The sequence below is a fragment of the Haemaphysalis longicornis genome, unplaced genomic scaffold (genome assembly GCF_048455015.1).
Source record: "Haemaphysalis longicornis isolate Haplotype H1 unplaced genomic scaffold, Haemaphysalis longicornis Haplotype H1 scaffold_2, whole genome shotgun sequence".
NCBI lineage: Eukaryota > Metazoa > Arthropoda > Arachnida > Ixodida > Ixodidae > Haemaphysalis > Haemaphysalis longicornis.
Window position 1 is genome coordinate 132,851,845 of NW_027526295.1, and position 15,130 is coordinate 132,866,974.

Below are 15,130 nucleotides of genomic sequence, written 5' to 3' on the forward strand. Positions count from 1 at the left end.
TTGAGCCAGATTCCTGCGTGTGGAGGCACCCACACCAAACGAAGTTTTTGTCAAGACGGACACGGTAAATACCGAAGGGGCTGACGTAGGAGAGATGTTTTTGGGAACGATAGAGCAGAGAAAACAGAAAGAGAATCTGTAAGCAGTATGGCCTGCGCTGTAGCAGAATCTAGATTTCCAAGGGCTAGGACAATCGCTAAATATTCAGCATGAAAATCGGAAAATCGGATTCCGCAATCGGAGGGAAAAGCTTGCCCAGTGTAACCCGGGAGAAATGGCCACTCCAGCCTTCTCATTGCGAACAGAGGCTTCAGTTTCGATTATTACATGAGAGGGGAAACCGGTAAGGTGATCCCGCAAAAGGCCTGATAAAAAAGGCCTGATAAAAACACGGAGCGTAATCGTAGACTGCCATGATGGTCGTGAAGGTTGCTTGCAGCTTCGCTACCTTCAAGTCTTAAGCCCGTACTACATGGAGCGATTTCGCCTGCGAATTCGCTGATGCGGCGCCGCTCGTGGGGCAAAACCACCTTTTTTCGTTGCTGCGGCAAAGTGCCAAACATTTGAAGCGGTCGATCAAACGCCGCTCGTGCGGCGTGTGCGGCGTAGAGGGGCCGGACCTGCGGCCAATAGGAGCACAGCTCGGCACCATTTGCACGCTTGGAAACCAGATGGCGTTGCTTGCATGAGCGCGACAAGAGCTCGGGCACACCAAAACGTTTGTCTTTTCTGCTGTGTGCGCGTATATTGATAAAGAATTGGCGATTCTTATATAAAACCGCAAATAAACTTAAATTTACCGCAAACCAGGCAGAAACAACTTGCCAAGAAAGTAAAATAAAACCACCCTTGTTAAAATCACAACCTCTGCTGGTGGCAAACTTAATTCAGTCTGCAAACAAGGCGCATCTGAAATGCGAAAATCGCGGCGTTCGCAGGCCCCATGTAGACGACAATTCCAGGCATTGCGAACTTCGCAAGTGCGAATGTTCGTTCCAGCGGATTCGCAGGCGAAATTCGCTCCATGTAGAACGGGCTTTACGCGTTAGTGTGAGCTTCGTTCATTTTTCTTCCTTGAAAAGTGCGGCGTGAGGAGAAAGAAAACGTTGTCTGTCAAGCCGCTATTACTCCCTTATGTCTTGATAAGTGACGAGGTGGAAAAGGGGGGGGGGGGGTGGACGATGTGGTTTCCTTGGAAGGCTGGATGGAGAGGGCGCAGGCTTGCTGATGAGCGAAGTTGTTGCCCGTCAGTGAGGCATGCCAGGAGTCCACATGAGGTGAGGGACTCATGACAAAGATGGTGCCGACAAAAAGGAAATCGAATGGTTGGTTGGTTGGCTGGAGCTAAGTAAGGTATCACAGGCGCGCACCCACACTAGGTATTGGCCAAGTGGGGCTGTCATCTCATTGCGGAAGGAGGTTAAGAATTAAAAGCATGGCAAAACAAAGTTGTCTTGGTGCGCCAGACGGATGCTACAGTTCCCATTAAAGGATGAGAATTAAAGTAATGGTGATGTGTACAGGTAAGTCAACAAAGTTTCAGACTTACTCTCGAGCCGTGGCAGTGACCTGGGCCGTACTGCTGAGCGAGTAGGGCCGCATTAAAGATAAATGTCGTTTCAGCTTTATTTTCTTTCACGTTGGGCGAGTTTAAAATGCAGACCTGTTAGGTATTATTAATGCACCAGAACAGAATAAAAATGAATTGCCAACTTACTCTGTGCAGGAGCACCTGCTTTGGGAGCATGATAATCTATTATGTCATTTCATACAGTACAATTCATTGCTTTGCCGCTCGGTGGAAATAAAACCGCGACTTCACTCTCTGAGCACAGTTTTTGTTTGTTTGTACTGTTGACAACGCGGTAACCTGTATAAGACACCGTGAAACGCATTATTGTATTTATTGAAGCCAATCTTTCAGCCTCTCACTGATGATGTCCATACGCGAAAACGCACTACAGGAAAGCCAACTTTCTCTGACAATGATGATGATCGTAGGTGAAGTGTAGGAAAAACCTCCGGAAATTCATAGAATTGTCCACTAACGCGTAGCATTCTTATGCCGCGCTTCTAGGACTGCCGAACCACTCCTACTTTATGGCTCAATAAAGTTTCCTGCTACTACAATATCTAATCTCTTCTGGCACCCGTATGCGAGAAGCGAAGTACAATAAACAAAAAGTCTTACCTCGTGCTGTCATGCATTGCGCTTCAAACTCTTGAATTCCTAGAGAATATATAATTAATCGGTAATCAGAGTTTTAATAACACTGAACTTTCATTTCACGGCCGTCTTTCTTGTGGGTATGAATGAGTCGTTTAAAGCCCTATCGAAGTACAATCTGAATGAGCCCGTGGCAGTCTACCTTGTAGGTACGTGCCGAAAACATTCAGGGGAACATCATCATAATCATCATCATCATCACCACCATAACCATAAGCATCATCATTATCATCACGTTCTGATCTCGTGGCACTTGTGTTGTGCACTTGTTCTGTGGCCCGTCGCTAATTCATAGCCGTATAACTCCGGCCACCCCGGCAGCACGCCTAGTTGGACCTCGTCTTTGCCTGACGCACCATCGGCACCGGCGTCGGCCAGTTGGATATTCTCGGTGAAGACCCAGCCACCACTGCTGCACAGGATCACGGCGAGTAGCCCCAGCGGTTGCACTTGCGGGAAGCAGCAGCAGTTGCCGAGCCATCCAGTGCCCTGCGGCGGCGTACAGGGTGAGTGGTCTTGCCACAACGGCCAGGCAGCTGGGGCTGGTGCTGGCGTATCAGTGTCCCTAGACGCTTGTCCACCGCAGCGCCCAGGAGATCCTCAGCCCGCTTCGTGTCCATCGGGCGGGGTGGTGTGTACCTGGCCCCTCGAAGAAGCAAGCCATCGTTTCGACGGCGGAACCTGGTGCTGTGCTGCACGGCGGGAAAGTCGGTGCTGTCCCTGAAAACATCATTGTCATGGTCCTGGCCTGGTCGTACACTTTGGGAACCCCATTCACATCGTGGCTGGCGTGAAAGTCGTGTCGCCATCTTCTCCTGTATCGCACGTTTGGCCTTCTTTCTCGACCTTGGCACGATTCGGTCCGCCGTGCTAACCTAGTCATTGCTACTCTTGTTCCACAATGCTGCAATCTAGGGGCTGGCAGCTTGCGAACATCGGACAGCGTCGACAAAGACTTGCTCCCGAGCTGTGGCTGTGACCGGCCGCCTCACACCGGCCAGTGCTGGTCCGCCCAAGTCGTTGCGTGTGCGCGTTTTCTTCGGTGTGTCTTTTTGTCTACTGGGGTGGGGGGGAGACTGGGGAATGTATGTGAAGTGAAGTGAATGTTTATTTCAGACAACCGAAGAAAACGAATTACAAGGGAGTTGTTAGAGACGTAAATATAATACACGCATAATAACCATAACTGAGACGCTTGTCATTGGGGGATGGCGAAAAGACAAACGAATTACCTGACAAAGCGACATCACCCTCCCTCTGTTTACAATCCGCAACTCAGCCGCAACGTGAAAAAGTACAAAGTTTTCATGCGCAGAAGGCCAGTACAGAAACATATAAGCTCCATTTGATACAAACTTTAGGCGACACAATTTTAGATGGAATTTATATTTAAGAATGGGCACTGCAAGCATACAGAATCAAACAAAGCAGATACACACAGCGATATTCACCAGTAATATTGGGGCATATCTACGTCATTAAGAGCTTTTTTGTTGTAGCTCCAACGTACACATCAATTCTCCTTTTGAAAGATTTTGCAGAAAAATACGACTGCATCAATGTAAGAATAGCAGGGTATTAATTCAAAAAGTCGGGAGTTATGTAGGTTGTCTTTTGCGACCCGTAGTTTCTGCGGATTCTTTCTTTGTTGTAGCTCGCTTACAGAAAAAGAAGACTGCTACAATGTAAGAATAGCAGGGTATTAATTCAAAAAGTCCGGAGTTATGTGGGTTGTCTTTTGCGACCCATAGTTTGTGCGGATGCTTTCTTTGTTGTAGCTCGTATGAGGTATAGTTGTAGTTCATACATAGTTCACATGACGCATGATGTAGTTCAATAAAGCGTTTGTTTTCGATCTCGGGAGCTCCTGCATACGCAAAATGTGCAAAAGAGATGTGTGCAGCTTGCACTAGAGGGACAAGTCTGGGTTCAACAGCGGAGCTTGTACGCTCTTCTTGGTTAACCACTTCTTTAGGCGTCCGGACGTTCTTCGGTCTTCTCATGGCAGCAGCACGTGTACGCACGCAGTAGAAGAGGCGAGAGGTATATCGCCACACCCGCTGTTTCAAGCTTTTACTGGCCTGTGACGTCACAGCCAAGCTCCGCCTTTACACTTGTCGTCCGTAACTCCAAAACAGGAGAGGGGAGCGGGGGTGTCATGCAGTTGGCATCGAATGAGCTGGCATGCAGCTAGCTAGCAGATATTTCAACCATAACATCAGTTTAGAAGTTCTGACCCTACAATGCAATAGATTAATATTGTCGGTTGTTTACCACTCACCAGATGGGAAAAGTGATAAATTTTGCTCTTTTCTGGAAAAGCTGCTTTAACAACCTAGATATAGTAATAGGTGGTGACTGCAATATTGATCTGTTGCAGTGCACAAAAATATCTCAAGATTTGCTTTTGATACTCGATTCCTTTTCGCACAAGAATGTCATTGCGCAGCCTACGCGTATCACCTGCTACGCTGAAAGCCTTTTGGGCTTGTTTGTGACTAATAACATGTCTGATAGCATAGTATCTGGGACTAATATGTCGGACTTGAGCCATCATTTTCCCATCTACATATTTCATAAGCGCAACGAAACAGTTGGAAAAGTAAAAGTTGATCTGCATGCAGTGCAAGACACCAGTATCAAAAATCTAGTAAAGTTCTAAATGAAATAGAAAGATTAAACTTAAACCCAGTATTCCAATGAAACATTACCGACGAGGCTTATGAGACGTTCATGCAGTCTTAAGAAAGTTTATCATAACTGCTTTAATCTGAAGACAGTACGAACATCTAAAAAAAATGAATGCCTTGAAATTATTAGAAAGAAAAACTCCCTTTTTCGAAGTTCATCAAAACAAACAAGGCCGATGATTTCAAAGCTTTCAAGAAGTATCGCAATTTTGAGTCGAAGTTCCTGCGTAAGGCGAAGAAAACTCACCTTGAGAATATTTTTTAGCTCCCGTAATGACGTCATATATCATGAAATAAACAACCTCCTGAACCGTGGGTCAAGGCAGACTGAAAAATTTGAACTATTAATCGTTAATAGAACGATACAGGGTGTCGAGCTGGTGAACAGTTTCAATAAATATTTTACAACGTTAGTGCCAAGTCTTAATAAAAATGGTTCGAAACAGTTTTTGGGTGCACCAAACAGTTAATCGGCCTTCTTCGAGCCAACTACTCCCTCTGAGATTTATTCATTCTTCATGTCTCTAAAGATAAGCACAGTGCGCGGTATTGATTACCTTTAAAAAAACCGTTAAAATTTGTACTTGACCTGTTGGTGCCCGTGCGTTGTCATATTCTTCACCCAGCTTTACCGATGGGTGCTTTTCCGAAAAATATGCAGCACGCCTCAGTTACGGCCTTGTTTAAATCTGGAAACAAAAATTAATTTTCTAATTATCGACCTATTTTACATTGCCTGTAAGTTTTGTAAGGATTAGAAAAAAATAATTTGTAACTGCATTCTGTCCTTCTGTGAGAAACATTGCAAGAGCTATGTCTACCGAACTCGCCTTGCTTACTCAAAAAGAACACATACCAGATTCGAAAACACAAAAAAAAAATTACTTTGGGCGTTTTTATCGATTTGTCTTAAGCTTTTCACAGCATAAACCATGAAATAATGTTAACCAGTTCTTCGCTAAGGAACGTAACAGTGGGAGTTCCTCAAGGTAGCATTCTCGGGCCTGTTTTATTTAATATTTTTGAAAATGATATATTCGGTATTAGTGAATGTGCCCATTATATTGGCTACGCTGACGATACCAGCCTCTTTTTTTTTGAGTCTGATGATATAAATGAACTTTCGAACTCAGCCAATACGACCCTTAAAAATTTTCTGAAGTGGTGTGAGGTAAATGCCTTTGAAATAACCATAAGAAAAACGAAAGCTGTACTATTTTCGACTGCCCAAAAAAACATTACTTCGGATTTGAACCTACACCTTGGATCCGAGAACGTAGAGGGTGTAAAGGAAGTCAAAACCCTGCGAGTAACCTACAATGAACATTTATTTTGGGATGCACACGTTCAACGAGTAGGAGGAAGCTTGGCTAAGGCTTGCGGTATTCTTTCCAGGCTGTGATATGTTATTCCCGCGAAAACAAAACTACTTCTATATTACGCACTTTTTACCTCCCCCCCCCCCCAAGTTACTGACATCTTGTATGGGGCACCACATCTCAAGCAAACATAACTTCTTTACTGCTAAAGAAAGCGCTTCGCCATATTGCAAACGTTTCATACGACGCCCACACTGCATAACTTTTTTCAGAATTTAAGGTGCTGCCTCTGCCGAGCTTATGTAATTACAATTTTTGGATGAAACACAACCAAGCTGTCCGTTAGAATAACAAATGTTTCCTGACTTTATCCAACCTTACACAACCTTTGGAAGTTCTGTATAATATCAGACATATAAAACCTTGGATGACTCCTTTCCCACTTACAAACCATGGATTTCGCAGGCTACAGTACTGTATCCCAAGTCTCTTAAATAATTTAGCAAGAAAAAATATCGACATAAATATTATCTCTACCAGAAATGGACAGGGCAGGTCATGGAAATGGGCATTTGCTTATAACACTAAAAAAATTGTGCCGGCCATGCACACCGCAATTATATTCTTTTGAATGAATTTTTCTCCGAAACATTTCGTACAATGCAATTTGTTTTTTGCTTCTTTTAGTTCACTGAAAAGGTTTTCTTTTAGTTTGTTACATGAGCCTATTATTTCTGTTGCTGTAAGTTTTACTACACAGGTTGTTTGTTCTTCCACCTGGTATTTTTCCCCCTTTTATGGATGTGCTTTAGTACCTACTACTGCACCGGGCATAGTGCTCAGGTACAGCCGGTAAAACGCTTGTCTATAACAGCGATTTCAACTTCAACCAGCTACATCCGAAAACGGCCAAAACATACTCGTTCCAAACATGTCGGAGGCAAAAGCTAAGGGCTAAGACTTCAGAATTCCGCAGTAGTTTTATTCAAATCCCGCTCCGGCGGGGCAGGATAGGGCTGAGAGTACGAACGCTGTGTTATAGACAAGCCTTTTACCGGCTGTACATTAAACAAATATTTGTAATATTTTATTTTGGTGCATGTTTATGTAATGTGTGTGTATCTACTTTCTTATTACATATGTATATATGTACATATGATTGCTTATGTGCATTTTTATTTGTATTCAGATGCATACACGCGTACATTATTCTTTTGTGTATGCTCTTTTCATCCAATTTCTGTAAAAGTTCAACCATTTGTATTCATTTTTCTGCTGTTCTTTTCGCTGTGAAAAAACGGGGCAGAAACCCTGGCAAGTTGCTTCTTAGCAGCTTTTTGTTTCTGCCCTCATTATTGCAACTTTGTACGAGATTACATGGCTGAATAAATGAAGATTGAATTTTAATATGAACGTTGAACACATGCCGCGGACTCCGCCTTATGCGTGTGGGGTGCTAGGAGGTTACGTGGCTCGGTGCTCTCGCAGGTGGTTCGCGAGGAATCACCGCTCCTAGCCCGCAGAACACGAATAGATATTGGAGGGGAAACGGCCCGTTGGGGCTCGCGCGGGCGAGCGACCAGGTAACTTCACACTGAAAATCAACGCACACTACAATGCTTCGTAGCTGCGACCGCATGGAAGAGGGTAGCGGCCCCTAGTTGAGGAACCGACAGCGGCCAAAGTTCATTCCGGGCTGCACAGCGAAATGCCGTTCGCGGCAGCCCGGCAGTTTCTTCTCCACCGACAGGTGCCGCTGGCTTAACCGTGGCCAAGCGCTCGCGACGTTATCTGGTCACCTTAGTAAGCGCAGTTTGCCCTCCTGTCTTGTTCTTGCTCCGTGTCTGGACCAAGTCATGTGACTGGCTTTACCTGGTTTTGGCTGGAACATGTCACGTGACTAGTTTGCGTTGTTTCGCTGGAACATGTCACGTAATCAGTCGTGGGAAGGAGTGGCACACTCGTAGCCACGTCTCGGTAATGGCTTGAAGAGAGTGCGGCGGACGTGGTGACCCTTCCCAAGCCGGGTATTAAATGCAGAGCATTTCTTTAACTCACGATGTCACCCGTTCTTGGCGTCCGTAGTTGTCCGCATCGCTCGCCTCGACATGCCCGGCTCAGACGTTTCGCTATCGGCGCGATCAACATTCGATAGCGCGCCCAGGCACGTTTCAAGGGCACTCTCTCCCCTCTCTCGGACTCAACGTGCGCCGAGGCTGCCAATTTTACTGCTGACGAGCGCTCTCTAGTCAGCAGTTGCCACAAGTGCAGCAACATTAACGTAACGCAAACTACTTAGCCTCGCGCGCCCCCGGAAATGCTCTGCATTTGATCGTGCCCCTCGCGAGGGGGATGTTTCACTGCGTCGCCATGCGAACAGTTTGCCACGCTTTAGTTTCAGTTCCGTATCTCCCCGCCGCAGCCGTGGAGAGAAGGCGGCCGGCCGCGACTCTCACCACCGCGGCGCTGCGGTTGCGAGTTGCGCTAGGAAAGCGAGCGTCGTCTGCTAGCGGGGAGCGGAACGTGTTCCGCTCGGCATCTCCGGTCTTCGCCACTTCTGGCTGCGCACTGCAAAAGAATTTAATAAAGGAACACTGCAAATTTTTTTTTAGACGCTGATGCACGCGAGGGCTCTTCTACGGTAACAAGCGCATGCGCACAACGACGCGATGATGAACGAACGAGGGGCTTACGCTACGTCGTGTATTTCTCGTTCCGAACAAGAGTTGCACTGATTACGGCGAACGCTGGAGTTTTTTTTTGCCAATCTTGGCCAATATCCATAAGTGGGCATGCGTTTGGGAAGTGTTTTGCAACACGGGAATAACGGCCAGTAACAACAGCCGCGATGTTAAATAACTGCAGGGACTCGAACCTAGGGCGTTAGCGACAGGGAAGCCGACGATCGGAGCCCTTTTAGCAGTATGAATAAACAGGACATGAGCTTGTAGTCTGGACAACAGAATAAAGCTGAACATTATTTTGTCGTCTGGTTCACAGAATAAGCAGTGCGTACCGCTTATAAAGCATTCGCCTGATATCCCCTCTGGGTATGTGTAAACAGGAATGCATCACTTTGCTAGTTTAATAGTATAGCAGTAGTCTGGTATGTGCCGCACCCCCAGATCTCAGGAATAACTTTTCATTGTTCGGTCCTGCAGCGTCAACCGATACAGGCAGTTTGAAGGCCGTAAAGTAACTGAGTTTTTTTACCATTAGTGACCTTACCCCGTTGTACTGTATACATTTGCTACCCTAAGTGTGAACTGGCTTCAGAGTACGGCAGAGATTTCCTGCAGTTTGCCCTCCTATTGCTTGCCTTTTGCGGAATTCATTCTGCAGTCTGATTGACTGATAGCTTCTGAGCGTCAATAGCGACACGCGGCGCCTCAGCATACCCGCATCCATGTCTTCCTTCAATTGTCAAATGCCTGCTGCGAAATTTGCAACTATGCGGGTATATATTCCTTGTCTTTACAGCAGCGAGCGTCGGGTATATCCCGGGGCGCCGGTGTTAAGACCTAGCGTTTAGCGTTGATGTCTTACGAAGTCAACCGTTACGCGCACCTTGAAAAGTACAGCTACTTTTTCTAATGGGTACCAGTTCACACCGTAGGACCTCAAAGGCCTACTAGCGTCCTGTGCTTCGGCCTGATGTTGGTAGAACCGTGCGACATGCCAAGCTACGTCGTAATCACTGCATGACGAGCGGCGGGTGCCGGTTGACGTCATTAGACCTGAAAGCAATATGTTAGGCTTAACTTCAAGCACTTGCAAGCGCCACATGCGTGATGCAATCGACATCGCCAACAAAACTACTGAAACGAAATCGTTCACTCTTGCAGGCACAAAAAAACTAGTAAAAACAATGTGTTGTAGCAAGTTACTAGGGCGAAACAAACAAGGCGAATTGGAAAATATGTAAGGATTAGCCTAGGCAGACGGGTCGTACGTTCTGGAAAAATGGCTCCATTGTATTGAGCGGTGCGCTTGCGACCACGAGAGCCAGATATTTTGTTTGTTTTAGAGTCATAACTAGTCTAACCGCACGAAAACCATGGAAAAGGCTGGGCTGGGCGCTCCATTCTTTTTCACAACTCCATGCCAGGCTGAGAGTCACTCATTACTTCATTGCGATCATAGGGTAAACAAGTAGAGCGTTCCATCCTACAGAATGCTAATAGCCGCTCATTTTCATTTCAGACGTCACTCCTGTCCACACCCATGCTCTTCGCGCTCTGACGGTCATCAACGAGTTTGAACTCTGTCGTCGCTCTCTGACGGCACAAACCTATTCCAGAAGCCACAGTTGGCATTAAAACCCGCTAGATGAGAAAATAGTTGTATGTGTTCACTGCTTCATTGGGCTTGTAAGTCTGACATGCAGGAATATTCAAAATCGCTTTACGGCGGCAGGATACCAGGGAAAAACTCCAAAATCTGCCTTCTTGTAGGATGAAAAGCCTAAAAATGGCAACACTGGGGAAAGCCCGTCTGATGGCCGCGCCCTCTTTCACATTCCCTTTCTTCTCCTCCTGCTTACCACATACTGGGGCGCGAGCGGACACCGTGTACCGACGGCCGTGGGGGTAGTGGCGCCATCTGTCAGCCCAGCGGGGTAACTTCGCCTGCGTACAATGAACAGCCCTCGAGGCGGTGTCATTTTGTGTTGGCCTAGTAATGTACTTTCGCTCGGCGCGACGTAGCGTCACTAAAAGATTTATAGAATATCGGCACTCTTTTCTCTCATTGTTATGTGCCGCAGGTATTTTCATTGGTCAGTCGGCACCACGTGATATTTGTTTACTTACGGGCGCAGGCATTTTGGTTTCTGGGCACCCCTCCTCTCTCTCTCTGCTGCTGCGCTGACGCTATAGTTGGTGACAGCTTAACTCTGCAGCGGCTTTTCAAGATCAAAGGGATTTTGTGTTCATCCGCAACCAATGGCGTCTCGCCGTTTGTGTGACGCCTGCGACGTACGTTTGAAAGGAGAAGTACTTCCAATATGGCCGCGCTCGCTTCCCCACCGCTGCTGCGCTGTCGAGCGACAACGAAGTTGCCGAGAACCAACAGCTCTGTAGGCGATTTGTGTTACGAATGTGCCGTAGTGCATCAAGAAGCCGCTTATCGTTACCTGTCCCGTGTGTGTCTTGCCGCGTCGTCGTTTGTACGTACGTGAGGAAATCGTGGTGGCACTGGTGGGCTGTTTTACGTACTCGGAACGTCGTCAACGAACTCGATCTGAGAACGGCAAAGCGTCGAAGCTGCATCTGTTGCTGGTGTGATTGTGGAAATTGTGTCGGTGTAACGCAACGTTTCTGAAGAAATAATGCGATTTGCTTTCGTCTACGGCAGTAGCGGCGGCACTGACAGTATGCGTTGGGCTTACAATCCGCTGATCTTCTTTACGCAGCTACTCGGCTTGTTCGGGCATGCAAATGCCAGTCACCCCGGACCGTTTGTCGGAGGCCTATCTGCGCATGACCACCGCTCAAGACAGCACGTGTCTTGCCTGCCGCGACCAACGTCGTTGGATGGACTATCTCACGGATCGTCTACGTGATTGATTACAACCGAGGATGTCAGCCTGCAGGCGGCGCCATCGTGCAACTGGACTACATATAAGCAGCCTCCGTTCCTCAAGCTCAGTGGGCACGGCGGCACTGGCAGTATGCGTTGGGCTTACAATCCGCCGATCTTCTTTACGCAGGTGAGATTACCAAACGAGAAGTGTATCCGTACTAGCGACCCTTTTTTGCTTGTGCTGCCGTGCCCACAATTGTGTGTCATGATGCGTACCACCACGTCTGTACTAAAGAAATTGTTATTACTACTCGGTGGAGATATTGAAACAAACCCTGGCCCGGAATTCGCGCAAATCTGCAAGCAGCTAGAAACAATAGCTTGCGATATTAAGGAAATAAAAGAGACCCGATTGGCCAACATAGAAAGCAAAATGGATACCCTCACGCGACTGGAACGAAAGGTCGAGGCTTATCAGGAACAAGTGGCCTCTATGAGTGCTCAAATCCAGGTTCTAGAGAATAAAATTGATGAATTAGAAAACCACAGCAGGAGATCAAATTTGATTGTTTACGGCATACCTGAAGTTGAAAGGGAGACTAACGAAATGCTAGAGCATGTAGTGAACAATGAAATCATTGAGGGCACTCTGGAACTGAAACCAGTTGCAATTGAACGGATTCATCGTTTAGGAAGGCCAGTTCCAAACAAGACACGACCTGTAATCTTCAAACTGCTTGACACGAGAGACAAGAGCAGTATACTAAAGAACGGTCATAAACTTAAAAATACCGATTTCTCAATTGGGGAGGATTTTTCCAAGAAAGTTCGAGATGTACGCAAGAAACTGTGGGAAAGCGCCAAACCTAACCGCGATAAAAAGGAGAAAGTTGCATTAGCATTTACCAAATTGTACATAAACGACAAAGCCTATGTATGGGACAGCGATAAAAATGAACGAGTACCACTACAAAAAAACGACGCCGTGAACAGGAGCCGCCCAATGACACGACTCCAGTCATCGGCGCAAGGCACATCACGCTAAGCAAGAGTATACACCAAACGAACCGCTCCGTACCCTTTAACAAACACTGCGCACCAAATAACATAAACATTTGCAAGGAACGACAGCTGCGAATCATCAATTTAAATGCACGAAGTGTCAATAACAAAACAGAACAGTTCGAAATTTTGTTACTGCAGCATGACCCTCACATTGCGGTGGTCACTGAAACCTGGTTGCGCAGTGATGTAAGTTACACAATATATAACGGACACAATATATAACGGAAAGATAGGGAATCTAGGGGGGGCGGGGTTGCCGTTCTGATCAAGAAATCAATAGAAGCCGTCTTTATTGATAATCTTTTCGGGCTTGAGTGCATATGTCCCAAATTGTCTTGTTGGGGATACAGTTTCATTCTTTATGCTCTTTATAGACCGCCGGATGCCGGAATCGATTATGTTGCCAAATTACGTGATCACATGCTCCAGTTCCAAAATAGCAAAATAATACTGATTGGTGACTTCAACTTCCCAGGAGTCAACTGGGAGCGTCTCCAGACAGACTATGAACCCAACAAACAAATACATATTTTGTTCGATATAATGCTTACTCATGATTTGATTCAATTAGTTAAAGAACCCACTCGTGTCAAAGGTACATCCAGTTCTGTATTAGATCTTGTATTCGTTCACCGCGACTTTACAGAGAGTACAGTAATAGTGGAACAGGGCTTATCAGATCATCATCTTGTTTGTACCTCTCTGCCATTGGGACGGTCTGTCAGTACTGATAAATGTTCATCACGCTCTTTCAAAGATTATTCACAAGCTAACGATGAATGTATAATTGAGCATTTGGAATCTTGTCTTGATGATTTTGATGGAGACGACGTATGCGCCCTTTGGAAAAAATTTAAAGAAATGTGCCAACATTGCGTAAAAAATTTTGTGCCAAATAAGCGAAAAAATGTCTATAAACACACGCCTTGGGCAACCCGCAAGATAATCCACCTTAAGCGAAAAATTAAACGCTTAAAAAAAAAGACATGTACAATCGCTCGATGTAGAAGAGATAAAGAATAGTTTGGCACGTGAGGTTCGTTGCTCCAAAGACTATTATTTTAAAACACTGTTGCCTAATTTTATTAAAAACGACCCAAGTAAATTTTGGAATTATATTTCTGAAAAAAAGAAGCCGGTGAAAGAAATTGCAGTGGATGGTTCTGTTGTTTCAGACCCCCAGGCAATTGCTCAGCATTTTAACCAGTACTGTGAAAGTGTATTCTCTGATTCTTGCGCATGTATGCTGGCGCATACCACAGTGTATCGCCCTTCTGATGTTAGCTTTATTTCTTACGCTGGCGTGTTATCTATGCTTTTGAACCTTAATAGCAAAAAATCATGTGGCCCCAACAGCATTGCAAACATATTTCTTCGTCGCTATGCTGAGTCACTGGCTAAATTTCTTGTTGTTTTATTTCGTACTTCTTTAATGTATGGCGTGCTCCCCGAAGACTGGAAGATAGCTCTGGTTGTACCTATCTTTAAAAAGGGTGACCGCCTATGTTTTGGGAATTACCGTCCAATATCTCCAATATCTTCTTGTTGCAAACTAATGGAACACAGTATCGCCACTCGCATTCTTGAATGCTTAAAACGACCATAATATTCTAACAGGTTTCCAACACGGGTTCAGGAAAGGGTACTCCACGTCACACAGTTAGTTACAGTATTTCACTCGTTTGCACACACCTTAGACAACACCGGTCAAATAGATGCAATTTTTCAACACTTCAGTAAACCATTCGACAAGGTACCACATGACAAATTAATTCTTAAGATGCGAAATATTGGCCTCCCCGAAAGTCTGGTCACATGGGTTGGAAATTACTAGACAAACCGCAAACAACTGGTCACAATAGATGGGATAAAATCCGGCTATCTTGATGTCACTTCGGGAGTTCCGCAGGGAAGTGTGCTGGGTCCATTGCTTTTCATACTGTATATAAATGATATTGTTAATGTAATTACCACTGGTGTTCAAATTCGGTTGTTCGCGGACGATGCAGTCTTGTTTCGGGATGTTTCATGCTGTGCTGATCAGTGCGAACTTAATACCAATCTTACTAATATACTTGAATGGTGCAAGAACTGGGGAATGGTGTTGAACGCCGACAAAACACTGTATCTTCGCATAACACGAAAGAAAGTTCCCTACGACTATCAATACATACCAGGAACATCGCCATTGAAACAAGTCACCAGTCATAAGTACCTCGGTGTCACACTAACCAGCAATCTTTCGTGGAATTTACACATTGACAATATTTGCTCATCTGCCTTTCGTAAGCTATGCATCTTAAAAC